This window comes from Haliotis cracherodii, unplaced genomic scaffold (genome assembly GCF_022045235.1).
Source record: "Haliotis cracherodii isolate W230 unplaced genomic scaffold, xgHalCrac1.p SCAF_1, whole genome shotgun sequence".
Lineage (NCBI taxonomy): Eukaryota > Metazoa > Mollusca > Gastropoda > Lepetellida > Haliotidae > Haliotis > Haliotis cracherodii.
The window spans coordinates 11,430,291-11,451,621 of record NW_027266264.1 but is presented as its reverse complement, the minus strand read 5'-3'; the positions used below and the strand labels follow the sequence as shown (position 1 = coordinate 11,451,621).

The 21,331-nt window shown below is 38.9% G+C and overlaps 1 pseudogene; it reads left to right on the top strand.

Annotated features, from left to right (window-relative positions):
* The first annotated feature begins 2,452 nt into the window (after positions 1-2,452).
* LOC139472594 (bone morphogenetic protein 1-like) lies at positions 2,453-21,039 on the top strand (annotated as a pseudogene).
* The last annotated feature ends 292 nt before the right edge of the window (positions 21,040-21,331 follow it).

The window sequence follows — 21,331 nt, the reverse complement described above, 5'->3', positions numbered from 1 at the left end:
TACCGTATATTCCTACGTGGGCGGGTATCCACAAGAAGGTTATTTGTTTGCCTGCCTTAGTTAGGTCGTTGGAGCTTTTAAGTATTTGATTTATTAATTTAGGTCGGTTTTTGGTATTTTTGTTTTGGAGGGCTTGCAGTCCACTTAGGGAGTCGGTAAGTATTAGGATTTTTTTGTGTTTTTTGGATTCTTGATTATGGAGGGCTGAGGCCATGCCCATTAGTTCTGCCGTGAATATTGATTGGTTGTTTGGGAGTCGGAAGGATTGTGTGGTTTTAGTTGGTTGTGTGGTATGGACTCCGAAACCTGTCTGTTTGGAGGTCGGATCTGAGGATCCGTCCGTGTAAATGTGACACCAATTTGGCCAATTTTCGTGTATGTATGCTAGTGTGGTAGTTTTAGCTATGTTTGGGTCGGTTTGTTTATTTATTTGGCTAGCTAGTGTTGTGTCTATTTTGGGTATTTTAAGTTTAGGGGTGAAGATATTTGATTGTTTGCAGTTTTGTTTAAGATTTTTAATTTGGTGTTCATTTAGGTAGTTTGTTATTCTTTGGGACATTGGGGTAAGTAAGGGGTGTTTACGAGCTAGAGCTTGGTTTTGGGGGCTGATGTTTTGGTTTATTAAGTTTTGGATGAGAGGGTTTGATTGGGACGCGGCCCAGAAATTTAAGCTTAGCTGTTCCCTGCGTAGACTTAGTGGCATTTCTCCTGTTAAGGCCTGAAGTGAAGTGTAATTCTTTGGGACATTGGGGTAAGTAAGGGGTGTTTACGAGCTAGAGCTTGGTTTTGGGGGCTGATGTTTTGGTTTATTAAGTTTTGGATGAGAGGGTTTGATTGGGACGCGGCCCAGAAATTTAAGCTAGCTGTTCCCTGCGTAGACTTAGTGGCATTTCTCCTGTTAAGGCCTGAAGTGAAGTGTAGGAGGTGCCATGTTGGGTGCGTGTAATTAGTTTGAGAGCCTGATATTGTATTGAGTCAAGTTTTTTAGATAGAGAGTTGTTTAGGGTGTTGTATATGGCGCAGCCGTAGTCTAGTTTTGATCTAATTAGTGATATGTAGAGAGAGAGGAGGGTATCTTTGGATGCTCCTCAGTTAGGCATCTTAGGGTGTTTAGGTCTTTACTGCATTTAGTTGTTAGGTTTTGGATGTGAGCATCCCAGGTGAGATGTTCATCGAAAATCAGTCCTAAAAATTTGGTTTGGTTTTGAAATTTGATTGTTTGATTGTTTAGCTGGAGGATTGGGGAGGCGGGTTTCATGTTTTTATGTTTGAATACTATTCCTGTTGTTTTTTTCTGAGTTAAGGGAGAAGCCCCATTTGTCAGCCCATTGTTGTATTTTATTAAGAGATTTTGGAGTAAATTTTGAACCATGTTCATGCTTTTAGTGCGGATCCAGATGGCTCCATCATCCGCGAATTTTGATGTGTTTACTTTAGGGGATAGGCCCTCGAATAGATCGTTTATCATTATATTGAAGAGGGTGGGGCTGAGGATACTGCCCTGTGGAGTACCATTTTCTAGGGGACATTGGTCCGATAGAGTTTGGTCTATACCCACGGTTATTTTACGATTGTTTAGGAAGTCCTGGATGTAGTTTATTATCTGACCTTTGAGTCCTATTTTTTTAAGTTTTTGTATTAGCCCATCGTGCCATACCATGTCGAAAGCTTTAGAGAAGTCTAAGAATATGCCTGTGGTATATTGTTTATTTAGTTGTCCTGTCTTAATATCTTGTTCTAGTCGGGCGAGGTTATCTAGGGTTGAGCGGCCAGGAGTGAAACCGCTTTGATCTGGGTTTATGATGTTATTTTGGGTTAAGTAATGTTGTAATCTATTTTTAGCCATTGATTCCATTACTTTACATAAGTTTGAAGTTAGGGATATTGGTCTATATGAGTTAGCTTGATTAGCTGGTTTATTAGGTTTAGGGATTGGTATGACTAGGGCCTGTTTCCAGGGAGTAGGAACCTGTCCGTTTAGGTAGATGAGATTGTATAGTTTGAGTAGTGCCTGGAGTAGTTTTAGGGGGAGTTTTTTGTCCACCTTGGACAAAACTTCTGTCCACCTTTGACAAGACCATGTACATGAACACTGGCCAATGATTGTGTGATCGATGCAACAACATATACCAGTATACACATGGTATGCTGAATGGTCAACATACGAATTTCCTTTATGAATACCATCTTAAAAGTGTTCATCTATCAGGAATCCCCATGATCAGACACAACTGAGCAGAGTTCACCCTGAGAAAAATTCACCTGTACATCTCCACTCTAGTCACACAGACAATACAATGCAGTGAGCTGTAGCTCTTAATCCCACACAACAACACCCGGGGCGAGGACACAGTGATGTTGAACCAATGCGTTATGACGCAGCACGACTCCGGGTATATCAATAAACACTGTTTGCACATCAGTGTCAGGTTGACATGAAATAGTGTTGACAAAGCCCCGGCTTCGTCCAAATAGAACTGACGTCCTAAGGTTACAGTGACGACATTATGAAGATAGGGACACGGAAATACAAAACGGTATAGACAAATATGAAGGAACAAGTTTTGCTTGGATTCATTGTTTTTCTAATAGGACCACTGGTCACAAGATCAGGTATGTAAGTTTCATATTCACTGTGACATATGTACTGCGTTTATATACTGAACCGCAAAAGAAACACTGCATGAAAAGATGTCATTTAAATATCTGGGGAATTTTTGTCAAAGTTTCTAAGATTTAACAGGACCTTGTCCGGACAAATGAAATTTGATGATTAAAAAAACCATATCAGATGACAATAAAACTGATCGCCGAAACGCATCACGGCAATGGCCATGGTAGCCCGATGCACGTAAGTTCCGTGCAAATTGTAATGCACATGCGTTCCCCCCATTTCTTGCCCTGTAAAAATCTACCCAGATCGGAATACATTCATTCGTTATTGAATTGCTACCACATGCCAAAATCGACAAGAATTCAGCGACACCAAGCCCTTGGACGATTGCAAGCTGGACAAACCACCCGGCAAGTAGACAGTGCATTATAAGTCCACGGAAGGATTATATACAGGCTCCAGCAATGGTACCAGACCACCAACACTACAGATGTCCGACCACTTAGCGGAAGATCAAGGGTCACCACCCGACGTCAGGATCGTCAGATTGTGCGACAGCATCTTCAAGAAGCAACGTTGAAGTGTTTATTTCACTTATCCTCGGACAGTTTAAGTAACTAAAATACACGGTCAGGCACATGTACTTACTGTTTTGATCACTCAGGTCAAAAAGAGAAAATCTTCATAATCAGTGTGCGCCCCGATGTAAATTGCTGAAATAGCAATCAAATAGAACTTCCTATTCTTTTTTTCTGGAACAATATTCGAGCTAAGGCATGTAGTTGCACGGTTAATAATTATACTGATTGATCCCCACAGTATAATGGACTGATCATTGTATATTGGATATCAAAAACGCGTCAGTCTGATTATTGTTTCCGAGGTGTCTGGGAGCACGGTTGGCCCGGTCGTCTAAGGCGCCGTTGTTCGCTGTGGGGAGTTGCGTCCCCTTCGACGTGTAGGGCTGATGCCGTGATGCAACTAAATATTGCACTAATGAGTCATACACACCTGCACATGCGACTACCGAACCAAGCAGCGTAGCACATACTCCAACGAGAACCGTTTTGTTCATATTGTTATTGTTCTTTATCCGCAATATTTTGCAAACTAACAGCGATATAACTCCAGTCAGAAATAGACTATAGTGTCATTGCTGCCTTTGTCGGAAGTTTCCTACCATTTCATAAGACAGACTATATGACAGCCAAATGACGAACCATGGCTGACGAACAACTATCAAAGCTGTATCGTGGCGTGAAAAGGTGATCCAAAAGATGCATCCAAGGAGAGCGCGTGTTTGAAAGAATAAAATTAACTGTTTGTTTTTTGACGAGGAATACAGTTAAACCAACAATGGAAGTTCGCTCCTGGCTACCCCCATTGTAAATACAATGTCAATGACAGCATGGACATATGTTATTTACAGATGCACCATATCCATCCTTTTGCACCATACTAACAAACTGTGTGGGTAAGAATGTTATTTTGGCAATTATGTGCCACCATGTATCAAATACCGTATCACCCAGTTTTATATATAGATTTTTGTCCCTTAGCCGTGTCAGGATCTGATGGTCGTCGAAACTGAGATTCGCTCCAGTTATAATCATTAGCCTGACAGCATGCATGTCAAACCATTTCCATGTCCGCCTTCATGGGTTTCACCAGAGTGGTAAGACGTCCACGACCTTCGTCATTTTGGGCTTTTCTTCCACCTGATTCCATTTAGTCGAATCTTGTATTACGTCCTTTATTTCATACATACTTGAGGGGCGGTCGTGTAGCCCAGTGGTTAAAGAGTTCGCTCGTAACGCCGAAAACCCGGGTTCGATTCCCGACATGGGTACAATGTGTGAAGCCTATTTCTGGTGTCCCCCTCCGTGATATTGCTAAAAGCGGCGTAAAATCAAACTATTTCACTCACTCATACATACTTGAAGAGTCGACAAGCGGGAAACTTGAACAGAAAACTCATACAATTGTAATCCTTTTTAATTGAACCCGCATGTTCTTAATCTCTAGCACATCTACATCTGAATATGATGAAATATTTTGATACTGTACAATTATCAAAAGTTAAACTCATTTGTCTCTTTAAGTTCAATGTCTTCTGCTGCTGTCGACGCACACTGATAAACGATACATGTACATGTATATAACATCCAGTTTTATGTTATCTGTTATTATGTGCATATAATCTTGAATTCTTTGATATGCTATTCTGCGTTTCTTTATTAACGATCTGGTACAAATGTATAACTGTATAAATGTTCAAACCCAATCATCACTACAAGTAAAAACGTAATGTTACCTGACACACACACGCACACACGCGCGCGCACACGCATCTGTATAATCTCATTTAAGCTTATGAAAGTACACGATAAAGCATGGCAAACACAAATTAAATGTGTGCCTGACCCACACCCTATTATTTCCATACGCCGTGACCCGATACATATCTACTATAGATTTACCAGGCCAACAGCAGTCCATCGATCGGTTTTCTTAAATGCATTCGTACGTGTTTGTCTAGTCCTGCACCATGACCGTGGAATATATTTATTTTATGAAAAATATATATCTAGAAATGCATACAAAAGCAAGTCTAGCCAGCTCAAGCTAAATCAGCATAGGGATTTTTTAAAAGTTTAGAGTCAAGAAGGATATTGTGTAATATAAGATTTCAGAGAATATATGTTAGTCTAGTGTTTGTCTGCTGAACGCATTGCGAAATCAGGCTATCGTACACCGGAATTTTCCAGTGTCCATTACGAGTTGGTTTAGCAGTGGCATAAATTGTTGGTTGGTTGGTTTGTTGTTTAACGCCGCACTCAGCAATATAGTGGCAGGTAGTGACAGACTGCATTATAATCAGTTATGTACAGTAACAAGCCGCGAGTAACATCAATTTTCCACCATATTTCCGACTGGAGTAGTATGTTTAGAATTACAATTCATTTATTCATTAGGACAACACGCACTCAACAGAAGCACAACCGCCGTCTTGTATCAATAATGTCGCTTCTCTACTGCACTATTTTAACATCTACTACGTTTTTACACAAGTTGTAGATGAGAATGAAATCAGAATTATGAACAAGCTGCTCCCATTATATAAGACCGTCGGTTTTATCACGTTCTGTCAAACCAATGTGCAGCTATCAACTATCATAATGTCAAGCTGACCAGTGTTGACCCAGAACTCTCGATATCAGCGGTTGCACGAACTACCTGACTGTGACAACAGACTTTTGTCATGCATTTCGTGTCGACGCCATTGGCCTACATTGAGGCCAGGTCTCGTTGTAGCGCTGTGGTGATATGAACGACACTGATAAGCGAGGAAAGAGAACACAAACATGAAAGAACATTTTATAGGATTATATCTTGTGTTGCTTGGCCCACTTCTCACAGGTACGATGCGTGTTGTCAAAAGCATTTGGATATGTTGAGGTGCTTAGCTGAACATCAAAACAGTAAACAGGTGTCAGGTGTCAGGACCAGAGCATAAACGGACAATGAATACGTATGAGTTGGGGTTCATTATCGTAACCAATTATAATTTTTAAAGGAAATTTTAAATGATGTGAAGTTGCTGTATACATATTCGTGTGAGTGTGTATACATGTTATTTCATCAGCTCCTCGTTTAATTTGAATCGGTACGTATGTCCCGAGACTATATTATTGTCTCTTTCCCTGAGTCGTCACAAATGATCAGATGAATTTTAACACGCAAATAGTATCATTCTTGCACAAATATTGTTGGTGTAGCCCCCAATTGAGTGTCCCAAACGTCAATCAAGTAATCCGTTATCCGTCGCCACACACGTTCCATATTTTGAATGAACCAAGACGATAGGAAGAAATTGTCACTACCAAATGCCCCACACGTTTTTGTAATTAAAAATTTAAAAAAATAAGATTGGTTGCACTTGTTTGTATTACTTGTGTTATTTGTCAAAATCTTTCTAAATCATTAAAACCATTGATGTTCTTATGTGGTTCAAACACCAAAAATGTTCTGTAAACTATAATCATGCATATTCAATATTGACATGATGTTGATAAAACTATATTCATTCCAACATGGCTGTGATATCATTTGTTGTTTACACTGATGTACATATGTCATATAATCAGAAACTGGATTTGTCAACGGAACACTTTGAAGTAAATGAGTGGATTTACATAACCAGGTACTGTACTTGATGTATATATATGTTATTCAAGTAATTCTGTGATTTACTTTCCAATGTAGAAACAGCACACAACACAAGTGTTTGTGGAAGGGCGGATCTGACAGCATCTTATGAGCAGAAATATCTCAAATCTCCTGGGTATCCTTCTAATTATGAAAAGTGAGTAACATCATACATGTTTGAACATAGCTATCTGTGCATGGTTTTCAATTTTTCTTTATTTGTTTATTTAACGCTGCACTCAGCAATATTCCAGCTATATGACAGCAGTCTGTAAATAATGGAGTCTGGACTAGGCAGTCCAGTGATTGACATCATGAGCATTGATCCACACACTTTGGATAGGATGACACCCGATCCTGTTAATCGCCTCTTATAACAAGCATAGTCACCTCTTACCGCAAGCATGGGTTGCTGAAGACCTATTAAATAAAATAAAATTTCATGGGTCTACTTAAGAAAGACCCAATTTCTTTTCCCGGAGTGTGTAAATTTATTTCAAGATTTTTTGTGTGTAAAATGTAAAATGTATCATGATATTTATCTTCCATCATTGAAGCTATCATAAAAACGAAATACCCAAAGATGAGGAAACAGCCGCTGACACATGAGTAGATAAATGAGTCATATTGTTTGTATGCTAGTATTAAAGAATTAATTAATCTCTGGCACAACTACACTCTACAGATTTATAGAGAAGTGTCATGTTATAGATATGGGTATCATGTTGTATGTTTTGATGAAACTGTTTGATTGTTGCAGCTTCTTAGACTGCAAATGGACAATTTTTGGACTGGTTGGACCTAATATTAAAGTAGAAGTTTTGTTTCTTGCGATGGAAGACACGATATCATGTACGGGAGATTATCTACTGTTCACAGATGGTAAGTATCTCATTACAATGGTATGTTTCTTGTACACATTTACCATGGATATCCTGGCAGGCAAATTGGGAATCATTTGTTTTTGAGTTCACACATGAAATTTTTAAGAGTCTATATTCTTCTAAATTCAGAGGTATTTTAACATTGTATTTTAAGACTGTAATCAATGATATAAATTACACCAGGTATTTTTTATTACAATTTGGGAATTTTTATTAACATTTACTGCAGAATTGAGGCCAAATATTAGCCTCTGAGCTAAATCCCTAACTTTCCCAAGCCTAAAAGGCAGGGAAGGACAACATAGGAATGGCCTGAAGTTCAACCCTGACCCCACAGAAGGAAGTGAGCTACATGAACATTGTTTCAATCACTGGAAAGATTTCAACAAGAGAAATCCAAATAATGTATGTCCCATGTGGTCACATGTTCATAAGCTTAAAGATTGGCTCAGAAAGTGTATTACTGCAGAAAATTCTGGCACAATCTTTACACACAAAAAAAACTGTCAGTAATATCTAGCAGTAATTAAGGCCAATCTTCAATTTGAATTCAGCAGAAAGAGATATTTATCTTCTAGGTATTTTTTTTTTATCTCTATCCATGTTTAAGAGAATAGTTGAAGTCACTCGAAATGGACAATGGAAGACTAAATTGGCCACATGCTTTGTATACTAGTCCTACAAAATAATTGTGATAAATAACTAATTATGAACAAAAAATAAATAATATATCAGACAGTTGCAAATCCTTGAACCACATGACGCAGATCCTTAATGATCTTTTGCTGGCTCCAAATCTTACACAGCAGCGTACCCTTCAAAATACTTTCATAGTGAGAAATTCAGTGACCATTGAAAATCGTTTTACAACTTTGTAGTGTATGACCCTTAAAGTGAATTGAGACTCTTAAAAATTAAAATGTCATAATCATTCCAAGGGACCAACCAAATATATGAGCCCTGGGTGGAATTCAACAAAACAACCAAAATGAGATATACTCATCACTGAAAGTAGGTTTACATCAGACATGGAATGAAAATATAACATGACCAAAATTTTATAATATAACTGCATGTACTGTTTCATAAATTTCATTGTCCACATTATAGGTTAAGTGAGTGAGTTTTAAATATATATACAATTCTAAATACACAACTTTACAAACATACAAAAATACAAAACTCCTCCACTCAAAAAATGCCATTTGTTTTAACATTACAACAATGAGCATTTATGATGAAATGCAATGTTTTTATACTTACCTGACCCAACTAAATGCTGTTGCTTCCCTACCTTATACAAACAAACAGTACTAGAGCGGTGAGGGGCACAGGTGGCCCAGTCGTCTAAGTTGCCGCGATTGGCTGTGCAGAGTTGCGTCCCTTGGCCATGCCAGAAACCTATGAGTGTGGGTTCGAATCCTGGTTCGACCCGATTATGTTTCTAGGTTTGTCAGCACCATACCCGTGCTCGTGGGTTTCACCAAAGTGGTAAACATCTGAGACCTGCATCACTTCGGACTTCCCTCCCACATTAAGCTGACGCGCCGTGATATAACTGGAATACTGTTAAAAGCAGCGTTAAACCCAACTCACTCACTCACTCAGTACTGGAGCGAAGAGACAGCTGAAACAGACAGTGCCCCGGCTGCCGTGAGTTATCCCCCTCGGCCCCTACACCCTCATATTCTTCACTGTATGACAGCAGGTCCAGCGTAGATAGTGGTGCTAAAACGGTAAGGCGGAGGAGGCAGACGCAATCTGGATGGGCCCACAGGTGTTGCGTCAGGTAAACATAAAAACATTGCATTTAATCAGAAATGCTCATGGTTTACCTTACCTGACACTACACTGTGCCTTATTCGACTGACATGGAAGGCGGGCTTACTGTGAGAAGCACGAGTCAAACTAATGAAGAAAAATAAAACGTCTGGCAAGGAAACCTTCAGTTGACAGAAAAGTAGTGGCCTCAAGGCATGGCAGGCTAGGAGATAGGACGCAGATCAAGCCCTCTTGGAAAAGAATGGTGCTCTTAAGGGAGAGAACATCGCTTGACAATGGGTAAAAGTAAAATACCATTCCACATCCGGTTTGCGAGATGGGGAAAATGGGACCAAAACTTTACCAGGTACAGATGGAACAGTACTCAGTAACCTAGGAGCTACAGAGGTACTGCACAAGGTGTGGTCCTACCTCATTAGCAGGGGCCAGTGGGGCCAGTGGGGCTGCAGGCAACCTCGTTCCTGGATATGGTCAGTGGCATCTGGGGTTGGTCAGCTGCTGGGCCAGGACAAGTGGACTGAAGCTATGAGTCCCGTCTTCCACAGAAATGTTACAAAGATAAAGGCTGGCAAAGACAGTTGAGGTAGATAACCGAACGAGGTTATATGTAAAAAATGGGAATCCAATCTTTTGGAATACTGATCCAGCCACACTTTTGCCTCCAGGTACTTCTTGGAATCATAGTGCTGAATCTTATCTTCAATCATCCTTGTGTGGAAGTCCATCTCCCATGATGGAAAAATCTAAACATAAATTTGATAAATAAAACATTGTACTTGACACAATGCCTTCACAGACAAATGGCAAGAAAAATATCCAATAAACCCACTTTGAAATCTTCAAGAAACATAATGTAGTAACTGATGTATTCACCTTTTTTTCACCTTGATGGACAATTGACACTGTAAGACTTTGAGCAGCTTGTGTTCTGAATGCATGTTCCCGAGGCAAGAGAGTTAACTGACTATAAACGTCCAGTTTCCACCCTTGCCGAACTAGGCTGGTATTATGGAGTTACATTTTGGCTGGACTAACGAGTCTATGCATAGTCCAATCAAAATCGCGCAACGAAATCAAAATCCGGTTCGTAAACTGTCGTGCAAATTTTGGCTGATTGCAGGATTTGCAAAGCATGTGCACCGCCAAATCGTCAACAGATATTTTCCAAATCTTTTTAAGTTTTTAATCAAGGTGCTCATGTGATTTGATGCATTTCGCGATGTAAGACCTGTTTCATCACAATATAGATCTTGATTATCGATCAGATTGTCTTGAGCGGGCGCCGCTGTTTAGTTTGAAGCAAATGCAAGTGATACGGGAGATGGAATCTGATTGGTCCATAGGAGAGGCATAGAAGGGACATAAGTCGTAATAGCCAGTGGTGTCGCTACAATTGAGCCCAGGAATTCCAGCAGAGTTCGGCAAGGATGGAAACTGGACTTTTAAAGTCAGTTAACTCTCTTGCCTCTGGAAGATGTCTGAATGTCACTCATAATGGTTTTACAAAAACACCTGAACAGGAATGACTAACTAACCTGGATTTACTATTCTTGAACATGACACACCAACACACACTGCAAACTTGATGCCTTTCTATCTCAGTCTTTCTTCTTGATACCTGAAGACTGCTCTCAAATAGCTGTAAATGAAGTGGCTTTGTTTGGTTTGGGTCCTCCTCCAAGATGACATTCTCAGTTGGGTTATTATTATTACAGACAGTTTCTACATGTACTCTTTGAAACATCACTTGGTCATACAAGCTCTTTTCATATACCTGTGATGATATTTCATTCTCTTCTGGTTTTCCACATCTCTTAGACCACTGGCCTTCAATGCATCATTTAAGTCATAACTATTTCTGTTGCAGCATCCCCGCTGACACCCTCGAATATCCAGTGTATTATGTCTCCCTTCAAATATCATACATGACCTTGACTCATTCACCACCACAGCTTATATACAGAAATATAAAACAGCACAAAAACAGAATAACCATTAGAGGACTTAAATTCTGCACTCACTTGGACCAAGTCTCAATGGCAGTCAGTCAGAATAAAGTTCCTCCACTGAAAATAGTGCCACTGAAATACAACAAATAAAATGAATATCAAAGCTATCCTATAGCCAGTGAAAGTATAGACTTGTTTACAGTGTTTAGACAGTGTTAACAACAGTTTGTGTCATACTGCTTCCACAAATTTAATGAATATATGCAACAAGCATCAACCTCACCTGCATAAACCATGTAAAGAGCAACGCTGAAATGGGGCTTATCAGTGATGCATTAATTACATCAAACATTATTTTTTAAAGAACAAACCATGAAACATAACCTCATCTAAAGTTCTTGAATGACGATAACATGAAAATTCATGGGCAAATTCTCTCAAGGATATGTTTCAAATTAGTTTGGAATGCAGTTGCAAATTGTGTTATCACTCTTACTGATGGGATCATTTTGACACAACAGTTTTTATGAACATTTCAAAGCAAAGAGTATAGGGAGTGGCCAATATAATCAAAACATGATATTGTATGCGAAATCACATACCAACAATTTAACTGATAACTATCATGATAGTAATAAATGTGATAACTTGGATTGCTGTATCCACTTTTGACTGGTTGACAAAATGTTGTAGCCTTTCGGGTCCTGGAAATGTCAAATACAAATCTGAACAATACATAAATTGCATCCTTAATGTAATTGTATTGTCATATTCCCTCTATTACAGAATAGCTCAAATGCCAATTTCTATTCCCAGAAATCCACAATGCCTCCAAAATAACACTAGGCTACCAGGCAAGCATTACATGCTTGCCATGAGAAGCGACTATGCTTGTCGTAAGAGGTGACCAACAGGATCAGGCGGTCAGGCTTGCAGATTTGGTTGATGCTTGTCATCCTATCCCAATTGCTTAGATAAATACTCATGATATCAATCACTGGATTGTCTGGTTCAGACTTTATTATTTTCAGACTGCCTTCAAATAGCTGAAATATTGCTGAGTGCTGCATTATATAACAAACCAACCAACCCTTCTATGTCCCTCCTACTGAGCAATTAGATTCCACCCCCCATATCACTTGCAATTGCTTCAAACAAAATTGCGGCGCCCAGTCAAGATCACCTGATCGATAATCAAGATCTGTATTGTAATAAAACAGGCCTTACCTCTCAAAGTGCATGAAATCACATGAGCACCTTGATAAAAAACATGAACAGATTTGCAAAAATATCTGTCTTGGCCCAGCTGACGGTACACACGCTTTGCACTTTGAAATCCATGTTGTTTACGAACCGAATGTCTAGTTTGTTGCCCGATATTGTTGTTTTTCTGATAGCCTTCAATAAATTAAAAAGTTCCATAAGCCACCAACTTCTAAATGCCTCTTTCAATGGCCTGAAAAGATATGCACATTATGATTAGTATGTCATATTATGGCACATAACATTCATTAATTGATAACGAGACCATCTTCCTGAGGCAAGGGGGTTACCTGACTGTAAAAGTCCAGTTTCCACCCTTGCCAAACTAGGCTGGAATTTTTGTGCTCAATAATAGCGTCACCAGTGGCTATTAAAATGCTATGTCCCTTCTATGTCTCTCCCATTGACAAATCAGATGCCACCTCTGATACCACTTGCATTAACTACCAACAAAATGGCGGCACCCAGTGAAGACAATCTTATCGATAATCAAGATCTATATTGTAATAAAATGGGTCATATCATGTGATCACCTTGATAAAAGAGTTTAAAAACATGTACAGATTTGGAAAATATCTCTTGACACTAAGTTGACAGTACACATGCATTGCAAATCCTGCAATTGTCAAAAATCTGCACTTGGCAGTTTACGAACTGGATGTTGATTTTGTTTGAGATTTTGATTGGACTATGCATAGACTTGTTTGTCCAGCCGAAATATAACTTCATTATTCCAGCCTAGTTCGGCACGGACGGATTCTGGACTTTTATAGTAAGTTAACTCCCTTGCCACGGAAATATGTAGGGAGACAATCTTCTGGTGATGAATGCTTCTTGTCAAGATTTTTTATAACCTCATTACCTCAGGATGCAACGTGTTAGTATTTGCACAAGGTTATACCTGTTACCATTGTTACACACAAGTCTGGTTGAAAAGGAATGTATCATATATTAATGATATTGCATATGAAATTTAAAGATAGATGCCATGTATTTGTTTAAAATTGAATTAAAATCCAATGTTAAGATTTAAGACAATTTATCCATAAAAGAGTTATTTCTTATCTAACAATCTATACTTGTTAAAAATCTTTGATCGCAAAATTCAAATATTCGTTTGTGAATGGAGACTGGAATGTATGTCCATGGTATAGAGTCTATGTACACATATGAAGGTAGTGCCTTATGGTATCAACATTTTTTTTCAATAAAAATGAACAATGTTTAACTTGTCAATTGAACAATGATGTGAGAAATAAGTTGTGTTCATTTTGCAGATCTATGACAAATATAGGTGATCTTGGTACTAATGACACTACTCAGAGAAAATCCTGTGTAAGTGAAATAGCACTGCAATGACTATTTAGGGAAGGTGGTCTTAATATTGATTAAAACTGTGTCACATACAATGGTACAAGGCCATTTTAGACCACCCATACACCTCACACACGGGCCCCTGAAGCAGGATAGTAATATTACTATCCTGCTTCAGGGGCCTGTGACCTCGCAGACCCCACGAAGAAGGATAGAATTGTCACTGGCTAGCCTTGCTCTATGGCTCTACTGAAAGATAAGTACATGGATGTGTGGGAAGTCTATCCCAATAATAGGCAAATCTAGATAAGTGGGCAGCACCCGCCTTTATTGAAACAACTTGTTCCTATTAGTCAAATAATTAAGTAATTGTGACCTAAACCAGAGACCATATACCGGTATATGGTCTCTGCCTAAACTAATAATTATTGCCTAAGAGACTAGCGGAAGTGTAGTCACTCGCCATCTTGGCCGAGGTTGAAATCTGATCTGCTTTATCGTTAACATTGAATGGAAATGGAAATGTATGCATCTAATGTTAACATTACCTCCCTCTACATACGCACTGCATGCCACAAACCTTCATTTCTTGCAATTTACTCATTGTGTCGGGTGATTTTCATAGAAATATTAACTCAACCACGGCTGTCGGTCACATTTGTAAACAAAATCTCCGCGCTCACTGGCATCGAGGGCCCTGATTGGTCGGCACTCCAACCACAACAAACGCACGTGTCGTTGTGGAAACTTGCTGACATCGATTTTTTTTACCATATTCTTCCTCAGACAGGGAGGGGTTTGTTTACCGGTCACTCCACAATCAAACTGTATTTCAATAATAATGTGACACATTTCGTATTTTAGTCATTGGGGTGAATTGTTTCATTTGATTTACATTTTCATCAAACTAAAAAAGAATTACTCAAACGGGATATGCAGAGTGAGGTATAATTCTTTTCTGTTTTTTTTTCATTCATATTTTGTCATTTTTAAAGAAAATTACTCTAGATTATGCAGTAGGAGAGTGGTTTCATTAATAATAATACTCTTTGTCATGGTTTCATAATCGTTCCGAACCTTTTTTTCGATTTCCTTATTTTCCTATCAGAGATAGGCCTATCTAGATTGACATTAAGTCCCAGAAATACACTTATCTTAAATAAAAATATATATCAACTAAGAAAACAAAAACATCCAAATGAAGCCCAGAGCAAAGCTCAAGCAATCTAGACTTGCCAAATTATTTTAGACTTACGCTGGACTCCTTTTGTAATTTATTCACTTCTGTAAGGTCTGGGAGACAGAGGCCTATCGGAACTTGAAACTAAACCAGCAACGCCAAAGCATACGGATATATTCGGACCAGATATTGTCGGTCTCAACATATTATTGCATCTGGCTGCGCAAGCAACATAATTTTGAGTTTATCAGGCAACACTATAGTTTATCGAACGCAGCTTAAACTGGCTTGTGACCAGTTATCGCCAACCCCCGTTATAGCTCGCAAGTGATCTCGTTTTGGGTTGTTTTTCGTTTTAATTAGAAGAGAGAAATACCTATCCGAAAATGATCAACGTAAGTGACACGTTTAAAAAACACATCATATAGCACCTTGCTCGAATACAAAAAAAAAGACACGCTGGCATTGTCACGTGACTTCCTCGCGTAAACAAAAATTCAATAATATTACACGATGATGCACATTTGGTTCTGTAATTTCTTTCCCCAAAATATCATTCTAAAACCTAATTTATGTTTTTTTTCAAAAACGCATTAACCTGTATATATCCCGAGATCTATCGTACATAGTGGTATGGACAAGCATGTGCCGATAAAAATTTGGGAATATTGGTTCACGTCAGTTGGCAGGCGACAAATTGATAAAAAAAACCCATTTCTTATCAAATTTAAGAATTTATCAATTAAATAATTGAGTGCGATACCAGAGACAATAAAAAAAATGTAATTCGCATATCTGAAGCGGTGCGCGTGATCACGTGACACGCGCTGTTTAATCAATGGCGATAACTGGTACAGTTAGTCAACGGGAAATTCTGTTTTCACTGTTTTGATTCCCTCTCTTCGCCTCAACTACTCAAACCTTTTCCACGGACAGAAACAAACGAATTTGCTCATAGCTTCACAACACTCAAAGTTATGGCTACAGTCAACTTTATACACAGGATATGTAAGAAATAACACGAAAAATGGCGATAACTGCATGGTCTCTGGCCAGTAACCCTAAAGAGGGTAATGCAGGCTGCCGGTTATATTAGGGTTACCTATCCTTAGTGCTTGCATCTCCTTTCCGATCAAGCACCCCTTTAAGATCATTAGGGTTGGGCACCCCTTTACACAAGTTAGGGTCAGTTGTGAGTTAGGGTATGGTTTAGCTATCTCTTTCAATGTAATCTGAGAAAAAAAACTTTCAAGGTTTGTCAGTTTTCGCGGAGAAAATCGGGAAAGTGCGCCCGGTGAAGTGCATGCAGCATACTCATCCAAGATATAACGTTAGCTTCATGACGGTGAAAAGCAGACTGTTTACAATGATTATGTATTTTATGCTGTGGGCTCTATTGTAAATGAGAAGCTGCACATAGCTGCAAGATATCTGATGCAATCTCAGACAATGTGGATCATCTAACTAACTTGATCATCTGTACATGTATTTTTTCTGACAGGACCCATCTCTGAAAACATCGCCTCACTCAAGGAAGTAGGACTCATTTATGAGATATAATAACTACAGATTTATAAAGCCGCAAATATACCGCATATTCGCATGTGGAAAATTTAGCTAACCTGAGCTATTTTGAAACAAAACGCAGTTTTTTATTATTTTTTTAATAACACGAAGTATCTCTAAGATGTGTCAATGTAGTCTAATCAATGGATCACAGATGACAGTTTTGCAGTATTTATTCAGATGTCACGTCGTATGAAAAGATGAAATAAACGACCTAACTTGCACTTCAGGCAGCTCTACTCACGCCGCCCAGCTGGATAAGATCTGCCAACCTGTGACGAGGAGCATCGTCAGCAGCAGCAGCTACATGACAATATGGTTCCACACCGACCGCGTTGTCACTCGTAAAGGGTTTAATCTGAAATACACAGCTGGCCGTTTTCAATTTCCGAAGAAAGGTAATGTGCACACTTTCTTCTACAATGCGTAGCCTAGCGTATACTAAGCTCATACGTTATATTTTATATTAACGCATTACATTTCTCGAGGACCCTGTCATATTGTAATTTCATTTATACACCAAACGTATAAATAAATGTACGCGGAGATAGTGCAGAAGAGACGATAATACATTAATAATGTATTTAAATATAAAACCGTAAAAAAACTCGTGTTTGAGTGCGTTATCTTCTGAAATAACAAAGTGTCAAATCGGTTATTTATATGAAACTGCACATCTACATGCACACATGCGAAGACCGGTATATGGAATGTTACAAATGAGAGGTAACTGTCGGTAGCAATTATTGCCTTTGTGCACATCCGTAAATACATGTACAGTCACATGTATCATGCATTTTGACACACTCTCTGAACTCTTCCAGTCAGGTTCATGTCAGTATATGATGTTAATGTTTGATTTATCAGAGTATATTCATAACGAGACGCCATAGGAAGGTCATGATGCACGTGTAGTACATGTTGGGTCTCCTAAGGCAAGTGACTTTGTTAGAAATGTGCCTCTGTTCTTCCAGCAGTGAATGGGTACCCGGTAGAATGAGATGGCAATGTGGCTGTAAATCTTTTTGCGCCTCACAGGCAGCTAGGGTTGTATACTCCACAGGAAGCTGAGAAAGAAAATCGAATGCACACTGATCCACTGATTATCACATTATTATGATTATGATTGTGATTATTATGTACGAATTTCTTCGTATTTCAGCGCAAGGCAATAACATACAAATCGGGCATAATGAAGCAGTTATTATACAATCAACAAATTATCCCATGGATTATCCAAAGTAAGTACTTAATACTTGTTGTTTTTCAAACATATTAGCACAGGTGCACGTACGCCATACTAGGTTACGTAAAGTAGTGCATCCTAAAAACTATAGCAAAATGACATTTGTCTTGTTTTATGCATCACTTCAGCGTTTCGCCGTTTACACATGCTACTGTGGTTTACTCATTACATTTTATTGAATGCTAGTTATCATTGAGCTTTTTCCTTGTCAGTAATGAGAACCGTGGATGGACTATCCACACCAATGCTAAAGGTTACGTGATTGATCTTGAAACGATGGATTTCCACCTTGAATATGAAAAGGATTGTTTCTTCGACTATGTGCAACTTAATGATGGTACGTTTGAAACATCTGCTGAATGATTCAACACAAAACTAACAAAAGATGATGGAAAACTTCATTTAACAATCTTAAATATATCAAAACTTTCAGCTGATTCGATTTTACATAAACACTTTAGAGTTTATGTATCTCAACAGCCAATCAGCCAATTAAGCGTTTTATGCTGTCACAGTCTAATTAATGTTGGACGATGCCTCTCTGCGTAAACTCCTCTTTACCTCAGCACCTCACCTGTTTCGTGCAGTGAGGAGCCGGGGTAGAATAGGTCTTCAGCAACCAATACTTGCTGTAAAAGGCGACAATGCTTGTCGTAAGAGGCGACTAACGGGATTGAGTGGTCAGGTTGGTTGATGCATGTCATCGTATCCCAACTGCGTGGATCGATGCTCATGATGCCAATCACTGGTCCAAACTTGAATATTTACAGACCACTGTCATTGAGATACGATGACATACATGAACCAAGTTAGCGAACCTGACCACCTAATCCTGTTAGTCGCCACTTACGACAAGCATGGATACTGAACATCCTTGCCCGGATGTCATGTGTATAAGAATATGAAAACGGAGCTTTATCTTTTGCATTCGGAACGCCCCGATTATAATCATTTTCCAGACAGAGAAATCATATGAATTTTCTGAATGCGTCGCTTACTCGTACCGATAATTTAAAAGCCTGAACGCTCATTGCCTGATGACAATGTTCACCTGACGCGATCCTCCATGGAAGCACCCGAAGATCTTCACGCAGAGAGGCATCGTGTCGGAGAAATAGATCTGATATTAAAGGCATTTATCTCGGGAAAAAGCGAACAAACTTTACGGTTTGCAATTTAAATATCACCCTGACAGCATTATTTAGTTACTGATACAGATTGATACAGATTATGCAGTTGTTTATATGTATACATCTTAGAATATTGAGTATTTTGCTGTTTTTCGAAAACGGAATGTTGATACTTGTTCAGGTGCAGATTCTTCAGCTCCTTCTCTCGGCCGCTGGTGTAGTATCACTGGACCCAACAAGCAGAGCTCAGGCCCGAGTATGTTCGTGACATTCAAATCAGACAGAAAACAGACCCGGTCTGGATTCAAATTGTATTTTTCTGCCAAAAAACTACCTGTGGGTAAGTGCCTGATGTCACCAAGTCCATGCCTCTAACCAACTGCACTGATTAGAATACCACTACAAATCTAGAAAATTAAAAGACATTCAGCAGGGTTAGAAATTGGCACTAGACCTATAGTCCTTGCCAAGCTGCCCAGTAGTTAAGGTATCATAAAGACTAGTAGATATTTGCCATTTTTAAGGGTTTTGCTATATGTTACCATTATAAGGACCAGTGGACTAAAATGTTAGTTTCTACCGCTGATTCAAAAGCTTAGCTGTTTACCTTGCAATCGACAAAAAAATCGATTTCACAAGATGTTTGTTTTTAGGTTCTTAACGATTTCGATTCTCATACCGTCTTAATCTAAAACGATAATTGATTTCAAGTTGCTTTCCTTTATTTAAGGAAGCCATGAAGCAATTAACCTGTCACAATGGAATTCTCTTTCAGTGCACGTCACACGTGCTGTAGCTACATGTTGACGTTGGGAAGTGAAGCTGGTAAACATACGCCCATGATCGTTTACGGTATTAAGTAGCTGTTGGAATGATCGCTCGATGACTACTTTTTGACTGTCAGTGCATCAATATGATGTAACGTAAGTTTTATTCATATGCTGCTGATGTTTCTGATTGTTTTCCTCTTCATTACAGATACCCCCTTCCAGTACGATCGACCCGTTATGGGGGGAGTCCTTGGGGGCATTACGGTGGTGATAATCATAGTGCTTTGCTGTGTGTTCTGTAGAAGAAGGAAGGCAGATAGCAACGACCGAACTGTAACAAATCTCAACAGGATAAATGAAAGTTCCCATACATCTAATGACAACACTTCCCCCACACTTGTTCTCAATCACATCGCTTCTGTCCCCCCACCGCCTTATAATGAGTCTGTTAAAGACGATCCCCCATCGTATAATCAGGCGATTTCCTTCTCGGAGATACAGCCATCATGATACAGGTTCAAATGGTGAACCGCAAGTTTATATAATTAGAAAATATTTCAATAATATGTCTTACATGATCAAAAAGGCATTGGGTAGTCTTTCCTGTATAAATAGTGTCAACTGTAATATTTCGTCACAGGTCTCTCATGCTCAACCACCTTGCAATTCGTATGAACAATTCCGCTGTAGGTTAGAATGTATTGAGATACGTGTAGGGTGCCGGAGTACTCCATTTCGCAATATTTGCACTTTCAGCAGACACACATGGGTGTGTATATTGAACTCGAACAAGCTGTGATCTGCTCTTATTTGAACACCTGAAGCTGAATGGTCTGTTTTTTCCTAAGATATTTCCTGGCACGAATGAAAACAGAAGCGTTGTTTCTGATCATTTAGAAACCCTTTAAGTCTGAAGTCAGCGTTTCAGAATACGTTTGATTCATATTAATAAAATATTGATTTAGATTTAGATGTACATAAATTAAAAACGACTTATATAACTTGACCTAAATCCCGCACCAAACATTACATTTCAATAAATCATGTTTAATACTTGATTTTGTTGATGATAGTTTGTATGTGAATGTTGTTGTGAATGAATGGTTGATTTTATGAATGCGAATGGAATGATTGAATGATAATACAAAAATAAAATATTATATCTTATTCTCAGCGTCTGTTTTGTTCTGTCAGCCCAACACGCTGGTGGACTGTATTTGGTATTTTTATGATTTTGCCTTTAAAATGAATTATTAGAAATATAAAATAGGGCTCCGAAGTTTATTATTTTGGGGTATACGAAAATTACGAAAATTCTAGGCGAAGGAACTCGAAGGAGCTACGACTCATCCTTTAGTGAACAACACGAAGAAACGCACACCCATACCTCGACTGACCGTGACAGTCTACACATGAAACGTCCT